This window comes from Tachysurus vachellii, chromosome 17 (assembly GCF_030014155.1).
Source record: "Tachysurus vachellii isolate PV-2020 chromosome 17, HZAU_Pvac_v1, whole genome shotgun sequence".
Classification (NCBI taxonomy): Eukaryota; Metazoa; Chordata; class Actinopteri; order Siluriformes; family Bagridae; genus Tachysurus; species Tachysurus vachellii.
Genome location: NC_083476.1, coordinates 13,843,929 through 13,855,393, shown reverse-complemented (window position 1 = coordinate 13,855,393; position 11,465 = coordinate 13,843,929).

Sequence of the window (11,465 nt, the reverse complement as noted above, 5' to 3'; positions counted from 1 at the left end):
GCGCGCTTAATTATGCTGCCTTCACGTGCTACCAGAAACTTCCTACTTCCCACTTTTAGTATTAACTACTTTAGTATTTACCACAGATGGGGACTCGAGTCATATGACTTGACTCGAGTCGGACTTAAGTCGCAAGTTTGAGACTTGAGACTTGCTTGACAAATATTAAAAAAAGACTCGACTTGACTTTGACTTGACATTCATGACTTGAGACTTGACTCGGACTTGAGTTAAATGACTCGAAATAACTTGTTTTTTGTTTTTGTTTTATCTTTTTTTGTATATTTTGTTCTTAAATCTGTTTTTAAACGCACGCAAGAGCGTAATCTAACCACGTGACGCAGCAGGCAAGCTGAGGGAGCGCGCGCATTAACTAATAAACCTTAACAGTCGTGACGAAACATGGAAGGCGCTACACCAAAAATAATTAAGTTATTATAATACCGGGAGTTTGTGCAAGATGAGAAGAGAAGAACAGCAGTATGCGATCACATCGCTCACATTTGAATGACAAAGTTCTATCAAAATTTTTTGCAAGCGCCATGTAGTGTAAATGGTTGGTCACTGTTCATGTGGAAATGTCAGCTGTTTTTGCAATAGCACTTATAATTGGTCTTCAGTGTTAGGCTTTGAGTGAAAAGCGTATGGATCGTTTATGGGGATGCACATATATATAAAAAACATAAATATAAATATAAAAAACCTCAGAGTTGCAAGCAGAGCCATATTCTTGTCTAGCATGCACACACACACACACACACACACACACGCACACATTCAATTTAAAGGGATAGTTCACCCAAAAATAAAAAAAAATCTTTTATAATTTTCTCACCCTCATGTTACAAACCTGTATAAATTTCTTTGTTCTGATGAACACGGAGGAAGATATTTTAAGGAATATTTAGAACTAAACCATTCATGAGCCCTATTCACTTCCATAGTATTCTTTTTTCCCACTATGGAAGTGAATGGGGCTCGTGAATGGTTTGGTTATAAACAGTCCTCAAAATAACAGTCCTGTTCATCAAAACAAAGAAATTTATACAGGTTTGTAACATCATGAGGGCGAGATCAAGATAACAGAATTTTCATTTTTAGGTGAACTATCCCTTTAATTGATAAATTACACTAACTCCAATCTCTCTCTCTCTCTCTCTCTCTCTCTCTCTCTCTCTCTCTCTCTCTCTCTCTCTCTCATAGTTAATTCACTTCAAGGTTTGTGGGATTCAATAATTTACGTTTTTTGATTGACGTGATTGATTGTTGTTGTTATTCTGTTGTTAAGGAAGGATCTAATGTAAGGATGTGTTCATGTCCCATTAAAACGGAATGCCTGTTCAAAAAATGCCATTTGGTTGCATAGAAACCATTGCACTTTTTTATATATACTTTTCCATGGTCTTCTGCCATGTTTGAGGCATATTGAAACTTTGCATGCTTTTATGTTGGCCTTATTTCAGTTACATTTACATCTTATTCTTTGTAGTTTTGATTTTTATTCATTTTTAGATTTTTATTGTATTTACAACTCACCTGTATGTGGACACCTCTTAAAAATAAATGCATACTGTATAATCATTTTTGTTGCAAATAAAACTCTCATAGTCCATAAATACTGTAGATTTAACTTTGTTTAATATATACATTTAGTTAAATCATCAAACATATGTATGACTTGCCAGTGACTTGCTTGACTCAAGCTACGATTTGACTTGACTTGCTTGACATAAAGCAGTGACTTGACTTGACTCTCACAAAAAATGACTCGGACTTGCTTGAGACTTGAAGGTTAAGACTCGAGACTTACTTGTGACTTGCACATGTGTGACTTACTCCCACCTCTGGTATTTACTACTTCCCACTTAATAGTATTTAACTAGTTACTAATATTTACCCTAATTCCGAAAGCACGTGAAGGCAACATAAAAACGCTGAGCTCTTGTGCAAGAGGAGGCAAAAGACGCAAGACGTGATAGTCTACCTGAAAAAAAATTCTAAACGCTGTTTGAGCATAAGAATCAACATTTATAGGATAGGTTATGCAAGTTTTCGTTGTAAAATCGGAAAAAAAATGCTTAATTTGAGCAGATTTCGATATTTTCCTCAGCAGACTGCGCGAAGCGGGGAAAATGGGTTGCGCTGCCCAATTCTGGGGCTAAATGGCGATGTTAAGTGGAAGCATTTTACATGGCTTACTTGACTAAATGAACAAAATAACTGTGTATAACCCAACTAGCAACAAGCCATAACGTGCTTAGCGTAGTTAACGATAGCTTAAGATTTGCTTGTAAAGGTTATTGATAGCTAACACTAGCATGCTATGAACAGAAAAAAAAAATCAATATTCGGTTACTTACACCTGAATTTCCTTGCCTCTTCTTCGTTAATCTGTATTCCAGCTTCAATTATTTTCAGAATTAGTTCATCCGTGGAAAAACTCGACAGGGATGGACAATTAACCGACATTTTCGCTCATTTCACGCACTCCTATTGCAAGTGAGAAAGAATGTGCACTCACTGTGCAACGCACAATGAAGATATCCCGCCTTCTGAATAGACGAGCCAATGGCCTTTAAATTATGATTTTGTGATCTCTGATTTGCTTCTGATTAATGATTCTGTAATGATTTTGAGCTATATGCGTTTACCACTCTGGTGTTATGTAGCTTGGAGCGGAGCATGAAAATGTGAGTCTCTAGCCAAAACATGACACTTTCTCAACTCACACAACAAGATAAAGCTTAATCCCTGTTGGTGGTGTTATTATGACTGCACAGTCATATTTATCCAAGATTATGAACCATGACCTACACAAACAAGGTGATGGGTAACACACACAGCAACACATGCAAATTGTGTACATCCAGAACACACGCACACAGACAAAATGCATGGTGGTGTCAGAGGTGCACTTACAAAGTAAAAACATAGATTTTTTATATATATGAGACATTGTTTGATGGCTCTCTCTCACTCTTTTTCTTTCTCTCTCTCTCTCTCTCTCTCTCTCACACACAAACACACACTTTCTCTCTCTCGCTCTTTCTCTCTCTCACACACACACACACACACTTTCTCTCTCTCTCGCTCTCTCGCTCTTTCTCTTTCTCTCTCCAGAATGACATACAGAAGTGTGTAGAAGTTTCTTTCAATAAATATATCCTGATACTGGTTCACTAGGATGGCAGACTAAGAATATCATCAGTCTTAAAACTCTTTTGGGGATGTGATGTAGAAAGAAAAGTCAATCGACCACACAAGGTTGCTTTTTTTGGTCTGTTTTTAAGCGTTAATGTAAGTGCTAGATGTTGACATTTGAAGGCATTTTGTATGATAGCTTATAACTACAATTACTGCAAAAGTTTCCATCAGTGAACAGTTAAAAGCAAAACAGACTTCATATCAATAGTAGAATCACTTTATAAAAGGGAAATGATTTACAATCACAATCTTTAGTGTCATCCAGAAAAGGATGGAAGTTTCCATCCTTTTCTGGATGACACTCTTTAGTGGAATTTGTATTAGTGGAATACAAATAAATGGGGACTTTACTTGAGAAAAGTTGGAGAATCCCTGTGTCTGAGAACATAATTGGGAGAATATATGACTAGTAGAACAGATATGACTAGTCTTTCACTCCAGAAGAGCAGTGCTACAGGTTGAATATGTATAAAATCCTTGTGTCTGTTATAGACAACTCTATACATACTACATCTAAATTCTGGCAAAGCTTCCACTATACAGTCTGTGCATACAGACATGCACTGCACCTAACCTCTGTCTTCCTTTCTCTCTGTCTCTCTGTCTCTCTCTCTCTCTTTCTCTCTCTCCCTCTCTCTTTTTCTCTCCTTTTTTCTTTCTCTCTCTCCAGCTTGTGGCTTTTTTCACCAAGCCTTTGTGAAAGTGGCTTTGCACTCCTTCCCATCCACAAACGCAATGTTAACGGTTCCAGACAACACACAATATGCTGCTAAATATCTCTCAGACATATCTTCTGCTTAGTTACCACAAATGAACAGGAAGTCATCAGCTGTGCAAAACCATTTACAAAGTCATGAAGTAAACAAAACCTGTAAGGTCACAAACAAGCGTCCTTGCTCTTAATTAATTCTCAGGCTGTACATCCTTTTTGTCACCTCAGCAGTTTTTCACCTTGTTTTTAAAGGTTTCTTGCTTTCTTGCAGACAGGTGTCTGTGTTATGAGTCCATCTGCACGTAGCCTGTGGTGATATAATTTTCATGCATCATGAGCTTTTCTAGCACATTTTATTCCATGTTTTATACATCTGGCTATTGTGACAGCTCATCTTTTATTGTTATCTCCATTTTGTTCTCTCATTATCTTTTAATCAGCTGTATATCTATTATACGTTCTAGTCTGCATGTACCAGCTTCATATCCTGTTGTGTGTGTAGGATTTAGGTGAGAAACCTAAAAAAACCATAAACATATAACAATCGATTAGGAAAATTCCATCACATAATTCTCAGCTTGATTGGCTTCCATCAGATTCCTGTATATTTTTATTCATTCATTCATTCATTCATTTTCTACCGCTTATCCAAACTACTCGGGTCATGGGGAGCCAGTGCCTATCTCAGGCGTCATCGGGCATCAAGGCAGGATACACCCTGGACGCAGTGCCAACCCATCACACACTACGGACAATTTTCATTGCCAATCAACCTACCATGCATGTCTTTGGACCGGAGGAGGAAACCGGAGTACCCGGAGGAAACCCCCGAGGCACGGGGAGAACATGCAAACTCCACACACACAAGGCGGAGGCGGGAATCGAACCCCCAACCCTGGAGGTGTGAGGCGAACGTGCTAACCACTAAGCCACTAAGTTATTTTATTAATAACCTTTTATTAGATAGCATTAAATACCATTAGAAAGACCTTTAAAAATAGATATCAGGAACCATTTCAATAATAGACCACCAAAAAAACATACTTATACTTATCAGACACTGGACATATTTTAATGGGGTTTTTTTCTTCAACAGGAAAAAGACAAGACCCAAAAAATAAATGCAGAACACAACAAGAAAACTAATGTAGAAAAGTGCTTTATTCATCTTGTTCCACGGAAAATGAGTTAAATTTTTACACAGTCCCTCCTCCACCAATCACTCTTTGTTCTTTTTTGAAGTTAGTAAGACCAAAAATAAGAAGACGGCTTGTTCTTAAATGCACCTTATATGCAACTCATTATTTTCCTGTGAAAGCTGACTTTTGCAAGCACTAAGACTCCTCTTAAAATTGTTTAATGAGCATCAGGTCAGATCAATAATTACTCTGTTGTTTAACCTGTTTATACAGTAGGTCCTCTAAAAGTCCCTGTTTTAGTTGTTGCTACAGAAAACTTCACAGTTGCTACCACAGAAACTACAGAAAGTTGTTGCTACTAAGGTGCGAGAATGAACAGAACAATAGAAACCTATGATTTGTAGAATATAATATAAAATTCAACAGCACTGTGGATTTACTGTATGTTATGTCCGTATATGTTATGTCCCACATAGACAACGTCAATACATGAATAACGAGACCATGAAAGCTGAAGAGCTGAAGATGGATGCAAAAGGAGATGAAAATGAGGCTGGAAAGAAGAAAGTAGAAAGGGAAAAAAACATATCCCAGTGTTAACAAATAGTAAGTGCAGAAAAGAGCTGTGTGCAGATAAAGCAAGCTCTGGAGCTGTTGTTCAGAGATGGTATGTGCGATAGGGGCCTCCAGTGATGGGTGTGTGGTTTCAGGGGGTTTGTTCGACGTTCTCATCCTGTATCGTGAAACCTCTTCTGAATAGCATCATGCTTTGTACTCGCACTACTGCACAACTTTTCGCTGTCGTCGACACAGTTGAGCCACTTCGAGAGCCACCACAGCGGCAGTGAGGTGAAAGACAAAATGCACCAATCAGTGCATTTTTAAGAAGGAGATGACAAAGCACAGTACAACTGAGGGGGGTGCTTTACCCCCTTTCCCCGTCGCCGTACTCATTTTCTCGTCTTCAAGCAGCTAACCACAGCAAACGCCCCCGGACGCATTCGAGAGCACAAGCTCTTCATCCCTCACCCCAATCACTCCACCCAGTTAACTTTTCACTCTCTCCCCCACCCCCATACACAGCATTTCCAGCTCTGTAGTCTCTTTGAGTTTCTTAAGAAGTCAAATTGTAGTGTTTTAGTCACTATTACAGTTACAATATGACAAAAACAAAAACACCCCATAGCCCCAAATGTAGTGCATCATTCAAGTCATAATGTTGTTTAGGATATATTTCTTTAACAACACATCTGTAATATGGAAAATATTCATCCATCATTTGCTTGATGTTATTGTTATTATCAGGAATATTGACTGTGGTTGACTATGGCATTTCTTAGTAACCATAATGCTAGACTGGTTTAACCTTGGCTTACTGTGGTTAACCATAGTACTTAAAGGTGAGTGAGACTGTACTTTGTGCTTGCTAGGGTACATTTTACAATAACCAAAATAATGCTTTGGTGTAAATTTATAGCCACACTTAATGGTAACTTAATGGTACTCCGGTTTTGCGCTTGTACTTTCAAATATAAATTCAAATTTGTTGTATTTGTCACATACATTACAGTGAAATAGAGTATACAGTGAAATGCTTGTACGACTTATATGTATGTATTTATATATAATAAAAAATTATATATAAATTAAATAAAGTAAAATGTGAACAAGATACAGTTATACTTTACAGTTACCATGGTACTGCTATAGTTCTATAAATCATGCTAACTATAACACTAACCTGTTTTTACTGTGGTACTCCTATGGTTGCCATGATGTTCCCATGAGTTTATTTTGGTAATTTATTGTAACTAAGACACTACCATAGGTTTAGCATGAAATTTATGGTAACCATTAGACTGCTCTAGTACGTCAAGGTAACTATGGCACAACCATGGTTTTACGTTGGTATATTATAGTAGATGTTTACCATGCTCATGACAACTATGACATAACCAGGGTGTTGCAATGGTACTTTAGGGTTACTATAAAACTACCATGGTTTAAATATGGCAGTTTATGGTAACCATGGTCCTTTATGACAATACTTTACTTTACTTTACAATACTTACTTGTGGAGTTTTAATATGAGTCTACCATGGTTTTACAATGACACTTCATATGGGATTTTATTATATATATATTTTTGATACTACTATACCTTTACAGTGATATGTTTTGATACAAGTACCTTTTCTTGATGTTACCATAGTTTTACAATGTTATTTTATGTTGATCATGATGCTAGCATGGTTTAACTATCGTAGACCTAAATGTCAATCGTAGACTCTAAGTGTGGTACTTCAGAGTAAAAGTAATATTACCGTGTTTTTACTAGGGTGATTTAAAATAGTCATGATATTACTCAAATTTATTAGGGTACTTCATGATCTCTATAACACTAGCATGTTTCTGCTAGTGCACTTTGCAGTAATTATAATATTACCATGGTTTTACTTGACACTTTGCAGTAACTATGATAATTGTTACAGACCAGTCTGGGGTCAAACTTTTACCCATCTATCTGTCTCTGTTATCTCTCAGGATTTAGTCCTCAACATAGCACAGAGACAGCACTGGTTAAAGTGGTAAATAACCTGTTACTGGCCTCTGATCAATGTTATGTCTTCTTGCTGGGGTTAACTGATCGTAGTGCAGCTTTTGACACCATTGATCATGCGTTTCTACTAGATAGGCTAGATGTTGTTCATGTTAGGAGATGTGGGGACAGCCCTATACTGTCTAAGGTCTTATCTTCTTGATCATTATCAGTTCATAGATCTACAGTAAATTTTGACTTTTCTATGCATACTAACATTATGTTCTGTGTTCTGTGTTGTGTGGTTCTGTTTTAGGCCCACTGCTTTTCTTGTTAAATTTGCTGTAACAAACGGGGATTTCCACCACCGCGGGCGGGGATCACCCCCAGATCTCTGCTTGCGGCTCGTCCGTCTGAAGTAATAACAGTCTCAAACGCAAGATTCAAGTGCGTCCATTGTTTAATTAAACAACACAAAACCTAACTAACATAAGCATGACAAACATAACAAACATGGCAAACATAACAGAGTACACATGACTACAATAACATTCACATCGGTGTGACAAGCATAAGAACAGAGACAATGACTCACGGAGACCAAGAGAACTAAACAGAAATATATAACTAATCAGGACTAACAAGGATCAGGTGACATGGTGGGAACACAGGTAAGGGAGTGGCTCCGCCCACATGGAAACAATAAAACAAGTAAATAATAGAACACCTGCTCCTCCCAAACCTCATCTCCTCGCAAATAATCCAAAGCTATGATGGAATGTGTAAAGGACATTAGACAATTGATGCTTAATAATCTGCTTGTACTAGGACCACATACAGCCAGAGGTACGTTTTTGATTAAGGAATAAAGTTTTCTAATAATAGCTTTCTTTGTATAGTTTTTCTTAGGTAAAGAAGCAGATCTGGATTGTTCATGGGTATACTGTAGTGTTTGGTGAACTGGGATGCTGTCGCTCTACCACTTTTGCAAGTTATACAGTTTTGCTGACTATTGAGTGTTGTATGCTTTATGCCCCAGAAAGCCCTCATGTCTGTGGTAGCTTCTGGTGCTGCCTTTTAGTTATACTGTCATAGTTAATCTTGCCGAAGTCCTTGACTGTACCTGTCTCTGTTTCGGTCAAGCTGTATATGCCACTCCTAAGCTTCCAGTGTTATAAGTTCCCAGTGTGACTGCTTCTTTTTCCAGACCTGCCTGATCCATCCTGATGCCTCATCAATTGGTGCACACTGGGGATCGACCTGCATGGACAGTCCATGAATTACGAGACTACCGCACCATCTTTGAAATGCCATTGCGGCGATCAACTTTGTTCTTGGGTCTTTATCTGTGAACATTTGAAGACGTTGGCAGGACTGAATTAGTGTTAAGTCTATAATGAACTAAGAAGTTATGCTGACCTATTAGTTGCTCAAAAGCTCTAAGTTCCACTTGATTATAAACTGTTGTAGAAAGGACATTATACACATTTACTTTATTTACTGTCCAGTGTCACCCAAATGATGATGGGTTTCCTTCTGACCCTGGTTCCTCTCAAGGTTTCTTCCTCATATCATTTCTGGGACTTTTTCCTTGCCACAGTTGCCTCAGGATTGCTCATTGGGGATAGAATTTTTCACCTTTTTATTTTGTGAGCTTGGGTGTGAGTGTGTGAGATTGTGTGTGAGTGTGTGAGTGAGTGAGTGAGTGAGTGAGTGAGAGAGAAAGAGAAAGAGAAAGAGAAAGAGACAGCTTTAGGGTTAGAGACAGAGACTAAGACGAAGACAGCAGAGCCGAACAGAAAAAGTAAAATAAAGCTGCTGGAAAGCTGCAGATTTTTTTGTTGTTAATGCTAACCAGTCATCTCACTTTGAGCCACACTTACTGTGTCATTGAGCTGCATTGTGTCACGCTGGTAGGAAACATCTGGACCTTAACAGCATGATAAATAATTATTTACAAATTACTGACATGTGTAACATGTTAATTTACATGTTTTACATTTACATTTACATTTACACCCCTAGTACAGACCCTCACAAAGTCACAGCCATACTTGCCAAACCTAGCTTTGTAGCTAATCCAAATCCAAAAGCTTTAGACATTAAACAGCTTTGCTTATTGACCACATTTTAGGCAAGTGAGGAAACTGTACTTACAACATCTCCATGTGTCAGATTCTGAGCTGATATGAAGTGAGTCAGTTCAGTGTCATGCAGAAAGTATATAACAGTCATATAAAAGGTATTGATATGAATGACACAATGCAGGTGAGCACTCAGTATTTAAACACTCAGGGACACCATTAGGAATACACATAGACATAGGTTTTATATAATTTATTTAGAATCTGAGTGTTCATAAGGTGTTGTGGAAAGTCTCTTGGTCAGTTATCAGAAGATCAGGGTTTAAAGCCTCTGCACTGCTAAACTGATCTTTGTCTTGCTGACTTTAAGAGAAGGAAAAAAGAGTCTGGTAAAGAACTGCATCTTTATACTGTAGCTACTGTAACCTAAGAATATTAAATGTAACTACACGTGGATGAATAATTATAATTAAAGGAAAATAATGTCATTAAAGGCCATTGTTTTTATTGAAGTGCCATTCAATGAAAATAATCACTTTTTGTGGTGTCAAAAATCTGTAATCTGCCTACATCTTGCCACATCACATTACATACCCCAAAGGGTTTCATTCCTTACATGGGTTTAAGTGCAGTAAATTTGCTCCTTGAGTGAGAATAAGATTCAGCATTTGCTGTTGACACAGGAAGTATACAACCATAACCACAGTCTCGACTTTCCACATGCCATCAATCGTTAACTTTAATGCCTAGGTTTACTTCATTTGACCATGACTATCCTCAAGACCACAAAGTGCTTAGTTCTATAACAACTGTCATGTCAACATTTTGTGTTTTACTTGCGTTCAGTTCAGTGATAGATCAGAGATGTGCAGAGTAATTCCTCCCTTTAAGTTGGCCTCATTCTGATGTAAACCCAATTACCAGAGGTGACAGGAAGTGGGCTGGAACAGGTTAGCACTTGTTTTTGTTTTTCAGATTGGAGTGTTGAGAGGAGACTTGTTTTTATTATTATTATTCATATTATTATTATTTTACTTCGGCTTTAGCTCTCTGCAGCTTAACTAAGTAAAAGTTAGCTCTCTGCAGCTTAACTAACTCTCTCGCAAACAATCTTAGAATTCCTGCTTTAGCATTTAGAAAATATTTGTAACTAATATTTAGAAATAATCTTCTACCCTTATATTTTTAACAACATTAAAGTCTGTAAAGCCCGCTCCAAAACATGACCCATTTAAGTCAGGTACAGTAGTTGAAAACTGCAGTTCAGATCCGATTTGCTTGTAATTCTGTAATATCTGTAGTTTATTAGCTGCAGTTCTTTACTGGCTTTGGGGAAACTGGCTTTAAGGATTGTCTGATAAAATCCATCTTCTTTCTGTTTTTACAATATTTAGAGTATAACTGACTGCTACAGTACACATCTGAAAGTATAATACAGTAATTGCAAGACTTAACAGTGAGTAAGGTATTCTACTCTTGAGATGATTTGCTTCTCTCTCAGTAAATCTATACAGGCTGTAGTCAGAGATCTTTCAGAGAGTATTTCTGAATGCCTCTTGCTTATCAATGTGCTGTGTTGCATATTTTTATGATGAGATCTCAGGCAAGCTTTTCCGAAAACTCTTTGCAGCTCATGTTTGTGCAAGCATCGCTGCACAGTGGACTGGTTCCTGCACGTCTTTGGTATTGGTGAGATGTTATGTATTACATATCTAATCAGTCTATGAGCAGTTCCTCTAGTAAGTTTTCTTGATCTTTCAGATCTGACTTGACTCTAAAAGTATTCA